The following is a 15,893-nucleotide window of genomic DNA, read 5'->3' as shown; positions in this document are numbered from 1 at the left end:
ATAGTGATAGGTGTGATAGGCTGAAGAACAGAACCAGACATGAACGATGGTGTGTTTTCCAGATTTTTTAAAGGTGTGTTTCTTGGCTTTGATAGATGATTTTTTTCTCAATGTACTTGTCGTTGGGATATTTTTCTGCTGAGGGATCTAAGAATCATGAACATCTCCGATAGGCGGATTGGGGAGTTTTTGATGGTAAAATTACTAGTAGAATAAAACGATTACAATATAAATTTCTAGGTTTAAAACATTGATTAGAACCTGATTTATATGAGGAGGTGAAGAAGATGTGGACATGAACAACAAGGATAAGGATGTAATAGATGGTGAAGAAGATGAGAGTGTGAACAACGAATGTTTCGCAATTGATTTGTTCTATAACAAAACTGATATAAAGAAATGCCACATCAAAAAAAAGATATAAAAAAAATATAATTTAAAATGTCACGTCATAAAAGTAACCGGCTTCTTCTTTATCAGGTTATATAATGATGTATCTAATAGGTAAAATTTAACTTTAATGGTCTTTTATGCAAAAAAAAAACCTTAAGTGACTAAAAATGTAAATGTATCAAACTTTGTTTGCTACAGTGTCAAAAACCCTTTTTAGTTTATCTATGTTTTTAAGCCTTTTTTTTGGTTCATCAAGACACAATTTGACAATTTGCACTCTTTCCCATGAATATTACATGGTTGTATCTCTTTGATTCGTCAAATATGAAAATAGTCAATTATTCTAATGATTGGTGACAAGGAAATGTTAAAATTTTTATTTGGACGATATTTAGAACGGAATGTTCAAGAATGGATTTTTTTTTTTGTGGGTGTCATGATAAACTGCAAATATATTTACATTTGGGTCGCTTGTGTAACTTTTTTATTTCTCTCGGGGTCAAGAAAAGTGGTTGAATGAGAAAATGATATTTGTCTTTTGTCACTTTTTTAGATTAGAAAACTATTGAAAATAAATGATTATTATTTTCTATAGTAAATTACAATCGTATGCATATGTTAAAACACAAGTTCATATTTTCAAAGATTAATTTGGATTATCTGTTGTTTATTTAAATTTACACAATTCATCTCTCTTGACATAAAAAATCTTTTGTCCTTAATAAATTATTTTTTAATTTTCTTTTATTCATTGATCATTTTAAATTAAAAAAAAAAAAAATGAAGAATACTCCACCAAAATCACCCCCTTTCCTTTTCCAAAATTCCTTTATTCTTTTCTCAGCACCTCCTACAACCATCACTAGTCATCATTCAAACCTCAAAAAACGAACCATAAACCTGTAAATCAGAGAAGATGGAGATTGAGATCCGAGAAGCAAGTTTAAATCGTACCCAAATCTTCTCCATCAATAAAGGAGACAAAGAGAGGATCGCATTTGAGGCGGTGTTTGAGATGGTTTTTAGGGGATGATTTGGTGGCAGTTTTAGGCGATTTTGGTGAATGTAAGGTTCACACATGGTTGTTAGTATTCAACACCAGGTTTGATGGTTAGGTGTTGGCATTTGAAGGCAATGATTTTCGAGGGTGGTTGCAACAACAATTACTGTTTTTGGTGGTGTAGAGGTTGGGTTTCGTGATGGGCGACCAATGCTCCTGTGGTTCACATAGAAGGTGGCGATGTTCAGGAAAAAGAAATGGTTGATGATTCTGTATGAATGTGTGAATACAGGAGGCTACAAAAAGAAAAGTGACCGAAATTTGACGTTAAGAGGTGTGCTCCAGTGGCGATTGGCCGAAAATGGTGGATCAGTGGTTTTTCAAGAGTTAACAAAAGAGGGAGTAAGAAAAATGAGTAAAGGAAGGGGTTATGGGGATGTTGGGGTTTTTTTCTTTTATTTTTAAATTAATACTCCCTCTGTCCCATACTAATAGTATATGTTTCCCTTTTGATTTGTCCCAAAATAATAGTCTACTTTTAAAAATAAACATTTTTTTTTACCAAAATACACCTCTTTATTAGTTAACCTATCATGAAATTATATGCAACAAAATGGTACGATTATGATTTCATTTATTAAAGTTAATGGTAATTAATGTTTCCTTAATTTGTATGTTTTTTGTCTGTGGACAATAATTTTGAGACGGATGAAGTAATAATTATAACATATAAATTAACTGGAAAAGAAATACAAAATAACATAAGGGTGTTTGGGATTACTTTTTAATGTTAAAAATCCTTTTTGTAAAATGACTTTTTGACCAATGACTTTTTCCAAAAGAAAACCTTAAAAATGTATTTGTATTTGCTTTTAGGTAAAAGTCATCTTTTTATGTTAAAAAGTCCCAAAAGTCAAAAAAAAAATATGATTTTGTGACTTTTAAAACACTAACTTTTCCTTTTACATAAAAAGTAATTTTAAAAGATTTTTTTCTTTACCCAAACATCTTTTAACTATTTTTTAACTTTTTGAAAAAAGTTAAAAGACAAAAGTTGTTTTAAAAGCAATCCCAAACATGCTCATAATATTCATTTTATGTCTCCTAAGGGATAGAGTGTGCAAATTTACACTAATGAGGTATGAAGCCACAGTTGTCAAAATTGCAATCCTGATCGTATGATCGTACGAGGTAGGGGTGAGCGTGGTGCGGTTCGGTGCGATTATTAGTCAAAACCTCACCATTAACTGCAAATGCGGTTAATCCATTTTCAAAACCGCTTGGTGCGGTTATTTTTGCGGTGCGGTTTTGTTTTTTCTGTGTTGCGGTTATTAACCGCATGTATTTGGTGTAGTTATTTTATGTGATTTTTAACCACAGTTTAGAGCTCAAACGGCTTTAAGAGTTCAAACATATTACGTGTAATAAAAAAAACATAAGGTATAATATAATTAACTTAAATCACAAACAATTATTATCTTAAAAAGTCAAATCAATAGTAATTAATAATAAATTTCTTAAAATTGTCTAATCTCACTATTTTTCAAAATTAAACATAACAAAAAACCAACACTTTTGTCTTCTAGTATTTTATTCATCTTTCACTCATGAAACTTGTCTTATTTTTAATATTTAATATATTAATAATTAATAAAAAAAATTGTATATAATATATGCGGTGCGGTGCGGTTTTTTTTTGGCGTTTTTGAAAACTAATAACCGCACCGCACCACAAGTTTGCGGTTTTTGAAAAACAGAAAACTTCACCATCGGTTTTTATTGCGGTTGCGGTTAATTTTAGTTGTGGTGCAGTTTTTGCTCGCCCCTAATCCCATGTATAAAAAATGAGTCGGATCGTCAACGAATCGTATTTGGGGTAGGATCCTAAGATCGGGATCCGATCCGATCCTACCTTCCCTTTTTTTTTAGGAAAATGATTTTTTTACCATTTTATGTCTTTTACCCTTTACCAATTTATCGTTTATCATTTTGTGTTGTGACTTATGATTAATATTTTGAAGTTTTTATAACTTTTGAACAAAAAAATGAATGTATGGAATATTTTTCATGTTTTAAAATTATAAATTTAAATAATGTTTTATTTTGTGGAATCTTAAAATTTCGATCCCGATCTTGCAAACCCAAAAAACGATCCTACCTAGGATCCCGATCTTAACAACCTTGGATGAAGCATGTAATTTTAATCAAACAAGGACGGTCCGAGTTAATTTTTGAAAATAGAAACTAAACATGCATTTTGACTTATGCACGAGGGACGGTTGCTATAAAAATTCTAAAAAGATTAACAATCTTATTTGATATCTATCAATTTTAACATGAAAAAAATTTGTTGGAACAAGAAAGAACAACTAATAGGTAAATGATTAGTGTCTTAATACATTCGAAAGATCATAGTTTTTTACTCAACACATTAAGTCATTATATCAAAATTTATTTTTAGCCATAAATAATTATGAATAGGGAAAATGACTTGAGAGGGTAAGTTACCTTTTGAAATGTACATATTTCGTCCTTATTCTTTTTTTTTTTTTTTTTTTTTGTAAATTAAGCCCTTATATTCGATTTTTTGTAATTGTTCAATCCTTTTGACCTGGTATAGCCGGTATACTGGTCATATAACATTTTGATATTATTTTCTTGAAATGAATTGAATATGTGTCATCATACGTGGATAAAACGACAATTAGGGCTCATTTAATAAGCCATTCCTCCATTCACTCAGTCGATAATCCCTCAAAGTTCTTGATTCACAATTACAATCAACAATGGCAGAAGATGCGGATACGATCGTTGATGTACACTATCAAGGGTTGTTTACACCTACCCCGTTGATTTATTTTGATGGAGTAAAAGCTTCGGTACCTCAGACGGTTGTGAAGAAGATGAACTTCGGTGATTTCATCCCCTTTCTTGAAAAGCTTACTAACGGAAGATATAGAGATGTGTATTACTGTCCACATGAAGTGAGGTTGTCGGAGGGATTACATGCTATTCAGAATGACTGCGATTCTAACGAGTTTCTTGGAGATATGAATGAAAAGAAGAGATTAGATGTGTATGTGGATCATCATCATGAACCTTTGTTTGATTGGATTCAGGAGGAAGAAGCAGAACTTGAAGATGAAGATTTGGTTTCTATTGATGATGTCGACTCCATTTTAGAAGATGGTCTGAAAGCTCAACATGTAGAGGAAGATGAAGTTATATCACTCAAAAGGAATTTCAATGATCCATTCCTCAACAAACTTTTTCCAATACAGAATGATGACTTGGTTGAAGAAGATCATAATGCAATACGACCTATCTACCCAAGACATGATCATACTCAAGAATGGAATCAGATGAAGCCTCGATTAGGTATGAAATACTCTACTACTGCTGAACTTAAATACTCTCTTAGTTGCTATGCAGTAGCAAATGGTTATGATCTGTGGTATGAAAAGAATGGCAAGACTAGGTTGCTAGTTAGGTGTTGTAAAGGAAAGCATCCCACATGCCCTTTTAGATTGTATGCTTCCTGGATGAAAGAGGAACACACTTTTCAGATTAAGTCTCTTATAACAGAGCACAAGTGTTCTAGGGCATTCAAACTTGGTTCAATTGTAACATATAAGTGGATAGGAAAACAATTTGTGAATGATGTTTTGGAGAGTCCTAAACTAAGTTTGAGGAAAATGAAAGCACTAGTATCTAAGAGATAAAACATTAATGTGAGTGTTGGGCAGTGTAGGAATGCAAAAAATTTAACATTGTCTGAAGTTGAGGGAAGTTTGAAAGAACATTATGCCAAATTATGGGATTATGCAGCTGAAATCAGAAGGGCTAATCCAGGTTCACATGTTGAGGTGTTCTTGGAGCCACAACCTGATAATACTGTGGTGTTTGATAATTTTATGTTAGCTTTAAAGGTGTTGTAGATGGGTGGTTAGATGGATGCAGAAAGGTAATTAGGGTTGATGGTTGCTTTCTTAAGGGTGTTTGTAGAGGGGAGCTCATATCAGCAGTGGGTAGAGATGTTAATAATAACATCTATCCCTTAACTTGGGCAGTAGTCAATGTTGAGAACAAAAGGACATGGAAATGGTTTTTGGACAACCTGATGGAAGACATTGGAGGGGGGAATGGTCATGGCATTACAATCCTCTCAGATGGCCACAAGGTAATCATTCTATTTTGTTCAATTAACTTTAACTGTTTTGGTCATTTAATTAACGAATCATTTTATTGTTTGAATCAGGGATTATTTGAAGCTGTGAAGGAAAGACTTCCTGATGTGGAGCATAGATTATGTGCTAGACATATTCTAGCTAATTTCCACAAAAAATTTAAAGGAGAACAATACTTTAAACCATTTTGGAGGGCTATGAATGCAACAACTATATCTAAGTTTGAAGCAACAATGAATGAGATTAAGTCCTTGGAAAGTAGGGCTTATGACTATCTCATAGAAAGGGATCCAAGGTGTTGGTCAAAGGCTTTTTTTAGAGAGGGTATGGATTGTGATGCAGTAGAGAATGGAGTTTCTGAAAGTTTCAATTGTGTTGTACTTGATGCTAGAAGGAAACCATTGATAACAATGTTGGAGGACATAAGATGTTGGGCAATGCAGAGGTTATGGATGCAGAAGCAAAATGGTTTGAGTTGGGATTTGGACATATGCCCAAGTATCAGAAGGGAAACAAAGGATTTGAAAGAATCGCAAAGGTTAGTAACTATTTCATTATTTATACATAGGTTTTATAATGGTAACTGACTATCTTCTTGTATATTGACAGATTTTGGGTACCTTATGTGAGTGGCTACAAAGAATTTGAAGTGTTCTCAGGAAATGAGAGGTATGTTGTTGATCTGAATCAGAGGGCATGTGGATGCAGAAGCTGGCAACTCACAGGCATTCCATGTGTACATGCCATATCAGCAATTTCATCATTGAACCTAGATGTGGAGGCTTTTGTATCCAACTCCTATACTAAAGCCTCTTTCCTTAGTAGCTATGAGTATAACATCCATCCACTCAATGACAGTTCTGAGTGGCCACATGTTGAAGGACTTCATACTATTTTCCTCCATTAAAGAGGAGGTTACCTGGCAGGCCATGTGTCAAAAGGAAAAGAGATCAGGCAGAAAGAGAGATAAGTGGGCACACAAGGCATACTGTGTCAAGGGCAGGCATTCCTCTAAGATGTACCATTTGCCACCAAATTGGCCACAACAAAGCCACATGCCCAAGTAAGCCAACTCCAGCTCCAACCACAGCATGTCCAAGTCATTCAACTCTAGATTCAAGCTGTAACGCCCCAAAAAATACGAGCCAAAAATTTCATTTTTAAAACAAGTACATGGCAAAACATTAAAAATAAAAGGCTCGACGATGATATCATTTCACAAAAGATACTGCATGTCTAGAAACATTTTTATAAAACATTAAAGTGTCAGAGTACAAATTCCCAGGAGGATCTCATGATGCGGAAAGCAAAGCGTGTGTGTGATGTACCGCTACCGTGCCGGCTCCTTCCCCTTCGAAGAAGAGGTACCTGAAACCAAAACTAAAAACCGTAAGCACGAAGCTTAGTGAGTTCCCCCACTGTACCGCATACCATATAATCACATAACATACACATATTGTCAGACATATTTGGGTGCCCGACCTACCCCATCGGTCCTCTCGACCGGACATTGCCTAGCATACCTGGGTGTTGGCCTCCCCTTTGGTCCTCTCGACCGGATACTGCCTAGCATATCTGGGTGCTGGCCTCCCCTTCGGTCCTCTCGACTAGATACTGCCTGGCATATCTAGGTGCTGGCCCCCCCTTCGGTCCTCTCGACCGGATACTGGGGAACTATTTCTCCCCTATACTACAACCACATAACATGTATCACAATATCAGAATCTATCTAGCATGGTTGGGTATGACTACCCCTTCGACCCTACCGACCGGATATCTTGGGGACTATCTCCCCCTACTGTCACTAGCACATAAACATAACACAGGTAGTAGTAATCCCTAGATGAATATCACAAATACAATCATCTACATACAACTCCTACTGGTGGGCCGGCATTGTGGCCGTAGACCCACCGCTACTGGAAGGTAACTCACCTCGACGTAGCTGCTGATCTGTGTGGGAATTAACTGCCTGTTGCTGCTGCTCTGGAAATCCTCCGGCTATAATTACCACAAAACACTCAATCAATCACTGCTAACTGTCCCTTGGGGTAAAATGACCATTTTACCCCTGACCAAGTCATAAGCCAAGGTCAGAGTCAACTTTCAGTTGACCCGACTCGCCGAGTTGGCTCTCCAACTCGCCGAGTCCATATTCAATCAATTGACCTGTATCCCGTCTCTACTCGTCGAGTTAGGCGTTGACTCGACGAGTTCTCCTTCTAAACTGATGTCCAAGTTCTTCATCCTACTCGCTGAGTTGTATGAACAACTCACCGAGTTCATCTTCATCCGATGAACACTTTATGCTGTGACTCGCCGAGTTGTATGAACAACTCGTCGAGTCTGTTCTTGATCTAAGAAGATTGCCTTGAACTCGCCGAGTCAGGGCATTGACTCGCCGAGTTCCTTCATGGGTGAGTTCGACTTCCAACTCACCGATTCCACTCAGGACTCACTAATCTACTCGACACAATGAAAAGGGGACAAACTTGGAGACTCGCGAACCGACTCGCCGAGTCGTTACCATGCAATTACTATACGGTTGATTCTGCTTGAATCCAGCTCATGCCATACATAGATACGTGATCCTGGGGCTTGATTAACACGTAAAGTTTCCAACTTTACGTGTAAATAGACAACCATGAGGGTTTTAAGGTCCAAAATGCACCAAAAGGGGTAAATCTAGGGCTTTCATGCAATATGGTTCCAAAAAGACAGTAGATCTGAGCTCCTGGAGCTCAACCATGCCTAGATCTAAAGGTCAATCAGCTTATTACAAACCCTCAAACATACACAAGCTTGGAAATGGTTCAAAGAGGACTTTAATGGAGCTATAAGGGACAATAACCATGAAAACAAGGGGGAAAACAAGTTATACCTTAGGAAACACACTGAGATAGCTCAAAGATGCCTGACCTCCTCTTCTTCTTCTTGATCTACTCTTCTTCCCACTCCAAAACTTCAAGAGGACACACCAAAAGCTTCAAACTCACAAGGAAACAAAGCTTGAACGAGATATAGGGATATGAGGGTGAATGGGCGCGAGATTGGGGCGGAATGAGAGTTTAAATAGGGTGCAAACCCCTGGAACTTAGGGTTTCATCCAACAGCGGTGACTCGCCGAGTCCAGAATACGGACTCGCCGAGTCGCCAACTTAAAACGTGTCCTAGGTCCCGACTCTACTCGGCGATTCGGGCCTCCAACTCGCCGAGTACAAGGCTAAGAATGCAAACACTTATACAAATTTCGACATACCAGGAATCAGGTGCTACAAATCTCCCCCACTTATTTTAGACTTCGTCCTCGAAGTCTGCTGCTCGATCCCGAAACAGCTCGGGGTAATGCTCCTTCATTTCTTCCACCGGCTCCCAAGTCCACTATGAACCCTTTCGGTGCTGCCATTGCACCTTCACTAATTCCACCTTCTTGTTCCTCAGATCCTTCGACATCCGGTCGAGGATCGCGACTGGGCGCTCAATGTAATTCAGGCTGTCATCAACCTGAATATCCTCTAATGGCACCACCGCTGAATCATCCACGAGACACTTCTGCAGCTGAGAGACATGGAAGGTGTTGTGGATCTGGCTAAGCTCGACTGGCAGATCCAGCCTATATGCTACCTTGCCCACCCGGGCTATAACCCTGAACGGTCCAATGAATCTCGGGCCCAACTTGCCCCGCTTCCTGAATCGAATGACGCCTTTCCAAGGCGATACCTTCAGGAGAACCATATCCCCGACCTGAAACTCCAAGTCGGATCTACGCTTGTCGGCGTAACTTTTCTGCCGACTCTGAGCAGTCTGAAGCCTGCTCCGAACCTACTGGATCCTCTCGGTCGTCTTGAGCACCACCTCGGTGCTCCCCATGACTCTTTGGCCAACTTCACCCCAGCATATCAGGGTCCTGCACCTCCGACCGTACAACAACTCGAATGGAGGACGGTCAATACTCGCGTGGTAGCTGTTGTTGTATGGGAACTCAGCCAAGGGAAGATAGGTATCCCAGCTACCACCTAAATCTAGAACGCATGCCCGCAACATATCCTCCAAAGTCTGGATGGTCCGCTCGCTCTGACCATCCGTCTGCGGGTGAAAAGCGGTGCTAAAATGCAGACGAGTGCCCAACTCCTCATGAAACCTCTTCCAAAACCTGGAAGTGAACCGCACATCTCGATCTGATATCACCGACACTGGCACCCCGTGTCGCGCTACTATCTCCCTGATGTAGATATCAGCCAACTTTTCGGCCGAGATGCTCTCCTGGATCGGAATAAAGTGGGCGCTCTTGGTCAATCGATCCACGATGACGCAAATCGAATCTACTCCATGTGCAGTCCTGGGAAGCTTCGTGATAAAATCCATCATGATATCTTCCCATTTCCACAGCGGAATATCCAACGGCTGCATCTTACCATGCGGTCTCTGATGTTCGGCCTTAACCTTCCTGCAGGTCAAGCACCGCTCGACATACCACGCCACATCCCGCTTCATGCAGGGCCACCAATAATCTATGCGAAGATCCCGATACATCTTCGTCGCCCTTGGATGAATAGAGAATTGGGATTTGTGCGCCTCCTCCATCAAGATCTGGCGCACGCCTCCATGATACGGCACCCACAACCTACGGTGTAGTGTCAATAACCCCCGACTATCATAATCGAAAGAGGTGACTTGACCCACTATTCGCTCACTCTTCCGATGCTCTTCCTTCATAGCCTCCTGTTGAGCCTCCCGAATCTGCTCCAACAGGGGAGTCACCACGGTCATCCTCATGCAAATATCCCTGATCGGTGCCCCCTTGCGGCTAAGCGCATCGGCCACCACATTGGCCTTTCCTGGGTGGTAAAGGATCTCACAATCATAATCCTTCACCATGTCTAACCACCGACGTTGCCTTATGTTCAGATTCGGCTGATCCATGAGGTACCTCAAGCTCTTGTGGTCCGTGTAAATGGTACACCGAACCCCATAGAGGTAATGTCGCCAAATCTTGAGAGCGAAAACCACTACCCCCAATTCCAAATCATGCGTCAGGTAGTTCGCCTCGTGAGGCTTCAGCTATCTCGAGGCATAAGCAATGACATGCCCCCTCTGCATCAATACTGCACCTAGGCCTGAGATCGACGCATCACAATATACCACAAAATCCTCCACGCCCTCGGGCAGGGCTAAGATTGGCGCCTCACACAATCTCTGCCTCAGAATCTCGAACGCTGCCTGCTGCTCAGGCCCCCATCGAAAGACCACGACTTTCCTAGTCAACCGTGTCAGGGGTACGTCTATCTTGGAGAAATCCCGAATGAATCTCCGATAGTAGCCTGCCAATCCTAGGAAACTCCGAATCTCGGATGGAGACTTCGGAACCTCCCACATCATCACGGCCTCCACCTTGGCCAGGTCTACTGATATCCCATTCTGGTTGACGAGGTGTCCAAGGAACTACACCTCACGCAACCAAACCTCACATTTGGAGAACTTGGCGTACAAGCTCTCCCTCCTCAGGGTCTCCAAAACCTCTCTCAGATGCTCCTCGTGCTCCTCCTGTGTCTTGGAATAAACCAAGATGTCGTCAATGAAAACTATCAGAGACCGATCCAGCATCGGCCTGCAGATGCGGTTCATGAGGTCCATGAATGCGGCAGGAGCATTGGTGAGCCCAAACGGCATCACCACAAACTCATAATGGCCATAACGCGTCCGAAACGTGGTCTTCTGTATATCCTCCTCTCTAACCCTCATCTGATGATAGCCTGAACGCAAGTCGATCTTGGAGAACCAAGATGCTCCCTACAACTGATCAAAGAGGTCATCAATCCTCGGGAGTGGGTAACGGTTCTTCACCGTTACCTTATTCAGCTTCTGGTAATCTATACACATCCAGTGTGACCCATCCTTCTTCTTCACAAATAGGATCGAGGCTCCCCAGGGTGAACTGCTCGGTCTAATGAATCCCTTTTCTAGCAGCTCCTGCAGCTGCGTAGACAACTCCTGCATCTCAGGAGGAGCCAACCGATATGGTGCCTTGGATATCGGAGCCGCACCAGGAACGAGGTCAATCCTGAACTCCACCTGTCGCTCCGGAGTTATCCTAGGAAGCTCCTCTGGGAAAACATCTGCGAAATCTCGCACCACCGGAACCTCGCTCACTGTCGCCTTACCCGCCTCCCGGGTATCCATCACATACGCGACATATCCTGCGCATCCCTGCTGAAGGTAGCGTCTAGCCCTCGCTGCTGAACATACTGCAGGTCCACACTGCGGCCTCTTGCCATGAATCACTAACTCTCCCCCACCTGGGGTCCTGACTCACACTAGCTGTCGGGCGCAATCTATCACCACCCCATTAGGGCTCAACCAACCCATGCCTATAATCACTTTGTTCCCACGCAATGGTATGGGAACCAGATCCACCAAATAGCGCTCCTCGAATAACCTCAGAACACAATCTCTGAACACTGATGACGCTCGCATTGATCGATCGTTGGCAATCTCCACCTCCAAAGGGTAATCCAACGTGCCTGAACACTCAGTGAACTTCTTGCTAAGCGCAAGGGAAACAAACGATCGGGTAGCACCCGAGTCGAATAACACCTGGACTGGGCTACCGTTCACATGGAATGATCCTAATACATATATATATATATATATATATATATATATATATATATATATATATATATATATACATATACCAAGCACATATCAATATCATAACATCATATAAATAAACGAGAAGGAAAGAATCAAACCCGTCACCACATCGGGTGCTGCGCGTGCCTCCTCGGCGGTCAGCTGAAATGCCCGACTCCTCACCACTGGAGCCTCTGCCTTGCCCTGTCGGCCGTCTGTGATCCGCAGGGTCGCTGGAGCTGGCGCCTTCACTGGCGCTGTAACTGTCAACTGGGAGCAATTGGCCTTCTTGTGGCCCCTCTGGTTGCAGTGGAAACACAGCAACTCAGACGTCTGAATAACTGCTGCCGGAGCAGTGCAATCCCTGCTATAGTGCCCAGACTTGCCGTACTTGTAGCAGCCTGATGATCCCAACCTGCACGCCCCCTCGTGCGTCTTGCCGCATTTCCTGCAGCGGCCCCGTCCCTGTTGGCCTTTCGGCCCCACATCTGATCCCTTAGGCTTCTTCCCCGAAGCCCCTCTTGACTGACCCTCTTCTGCCTTCCGTTTCTGGATGTGCTCCAAATCTATCTCCCTCTCCCTCGCCCTGGCAATCATAGAGTCCAAGGTGGGACAGGCTGAAAAACTAACGTGCTCCCGAATATCAGCTCGGAGCATGTCATGATAGCGAGTCCTCCTCATGTCCTCATCACCCGCATATTGGGGCACCAACAATGCCCTCTCTTAGAACTTGGTGGTGATCTCCGCCACAGTCTCCGTCGTTTGCCTCATGTCCAAAAACTCCTTGGCCAGCTGCTGAAGCTCGACAGCCGACACAAACTCTGCCCTGAATCTGGTCACAAAATCCGACCAGGTCATAGCCTCGATCGTTGAGGCTCCCAACAAGTGACCCACTGACTCCCACCAGTCTCAAGCTCGGTCTCATAGACACCCTGCTGCATACCTCACCTTCGACCCCTCGTGGCAGAAGCTAGTCAACTGTGCGGACTCAATGTCTGCAATCCATCGTCTGGCGGCAATGGGGTCTTTCACCCCGTGGAAATCCGGCGCACCACTGCCCCTGAAGTTCTTAAAGGACAGTGTGCGAGATCCTGACTGGCCAGATGCCATGTCGCTCCTGAACGCCCGAAGGCGATCTTCCATCAACTCGATGATCCCTTCCTTGATCGACCCGAAGATAATGGGGGTCGACTCAAGGATACCCCTGGTGATCTCTGACGCGATGAACTCGTGTAGTCCCTTATCCACTAGCTCGGAACCTGATCCCAAACCTGACCCCTCTCCTGAACCGCCATCTATCGGCCTCGATCGTAGTACCACCATTCTGCAATACATAATAACAATCATTAGTGATACTGATACTTCCTGAGGGATCACAACTACTTACAAGTTCCCTGGTCTTATCTTGGCCTTCCTTGGTTCGGGTATGGATCCTCTGCTTTCAGTAGTACGGGCCCATACTACCTTCCACATCTATCCGTACGTTCTTCAAGGATTGCCTCGACTCCACCAGATTCCTTCCACTACTGCTGACTACCGCTATACTCATCCTAGGCTTGCCCTAGGAAATATCAGGCTCCACCCTACCAGGTCCTCAGTTGCTGAAGGCCTCCTAGTAATGCCAATTAACCATTACCTGAATACCATCACATGGGGTGAGGCTCGGATAATCCTTCGAGTAACAGACGCATCCCTACAACGGTTAGACTCAAACGAGAGCTGCACAATAGGGCCAAATCCAGCACTCTAAGATTATTCAACCCTGATCACATGTGACGTAACGTATTCATCTAATGGTTAACTCCCACCACTCGGAGTCCCACAAAGCACAAAGCAAGCAACATTCGAACTAAGGGAACAATCTCAAGCATATCTACTCTCATAGAGAGAAACTGATCTAGCATACAGAGCTAAACTCATACTATCAGGCATAACCTAACAGGCTATCCTACTGCTATCTACTCAATTCTAGCATGCAATTTTTATACACTGAAGCACATAAAGTAGGCACATAAGGCATCACTACTAGATCCTTAGTCCTATTCTAGCATGCTGTTCTACTGAAACTGATAAACACAACATAAGCTTGTATGGGTACTTTGGGGAATACTTACTTGAGCTCGGCCGGTTGCGCACATCACACACTTTGTTCTTTCTCAAACCCTTTTCTAAATTCTTAGAAAACATTTCTTTTTGAAAAATCTTTTACTCCCTCGATTTGAGTTCAGATACCCCCGAAGGTGAGTCCGAATCCTTCAACCCAGGGCTCTGATACCAACTTGTAACGCCACAAAAAATACGAGCCAAAAATTTCATTTTTAAAACAAGTACATGGCAAAACATTAAAAATAAAAGGCTCGACGATGATATCATTTCACAAAAGATACTGCATGTCTAGAAACATTTTCATAAAACATTAAAGTGTCAGAGTACAAATTCCCAGGAGGATCTCATGATGCGGAAAGCAAAGCGTGTGTGTGATGTACCGCTACCGCGCTGGCTCCTTCCCCTTCGAAGAAGAGGTACCTGAAACCAAAACTGAAAACCGTAAGCACGAAGCTTAGTGAGTTCCCCCACTGTACCGCATACCATATAATCACATAACATACATATATTGTCAGACATATTTGGGTGCCCGACCTACCCCTTCGGTCCTCTCGACCGGACATTGCCTAGCATACCTGGGTGCTGGCCTCCCCTTTGGTCCTCTCGACCGGATACTGCCTAGCATATCTGGGTGCTGGCCTCCCCTTCAGTCCTCTCGACCAGATACTGCCTGGCATATCTAGGTGCTGGCCTCCCCTTCGGTCCTCTCGACCAGATACTGGGGAACTATTTCTCCCCTCTACTACTACCACATAACATGTATCACAATATCAGAATCTATCTAGCATGGCTGGGTATGACTACCCCTTCGGCCCTACCGACCGGATATCTTGGGGACTATCTCCCCCTACTGTCACTAGCATATAAACATAACACAAGTGGTAGTAATCCCTAGATGAATATCACAAATACAATCATCTACATACAACTCCTACTGGTGGGCCGGCATTGTGGCCGTAGACCCACCGCTCCTGGAAGGTAACTCACCTCGACGTAGCTGCTGATCTGTGTGGGAATTAACTTCCTGCTGTTTCTGCTCCGGAAATCCTCCGGCTATAATTCCCACAAAGCACTCAATCAATCACTGCTAACTGCCCCTTGGGGTAAAATGACCATTTTACCCCTGACCAAGTCATAAGCCAAGGTCAGAGTCAACTTTCAGTTGACCCGACTCGCCGAGTTGGCTCTCCAACTCGCAGAGTCCATATTCAATCGATTGACCTGTATCCCGTCTCTACTCGTCGAGTTGGCGTTGACTCGACGAGTTCTCCTTCTAAACTGATGTCCAAGTTCTTCATCCTACTCGCCGAGTTGTATGAACAACTTGCCGAGTTCATCTTCATCCGATGAACACTTTATGTTGTGACTCGCCGAGTTGTATGAACAAATCGTCGAGTCTGTTCTTGATCTAAGAAGATTGCCCTGAACTCGCCGAGTCAGGGCATTGACTCGCCGAGTTCCTTCATGGGTGAGTTCGGCTTCCAACTCACCGAGTCCACTCAGGACTCACTAATCTACTCGACACAATGAAAAGGGGACAAACTCGGAGACTCGCAAACCGACTCGCCGAGTCG

The sequence above is a fragment of the Lactuca sativa genome, chromosome 2 (assembly GCF_002870075.4).
Source record: "Lactuca sativa cultivar Salinas chromosome 2, Lsat_Salinas_v11, whole genome shotgun sequence".
Lineage (NCBI taxonomy): Eukaryota > Viridiplantae > Streptophyta > Magnoliopsida > Asterales > Asteraceae > Lactuca > Lactuca sativa.
Note: the sequence above shows the minus strand (reverse complement) of the source record.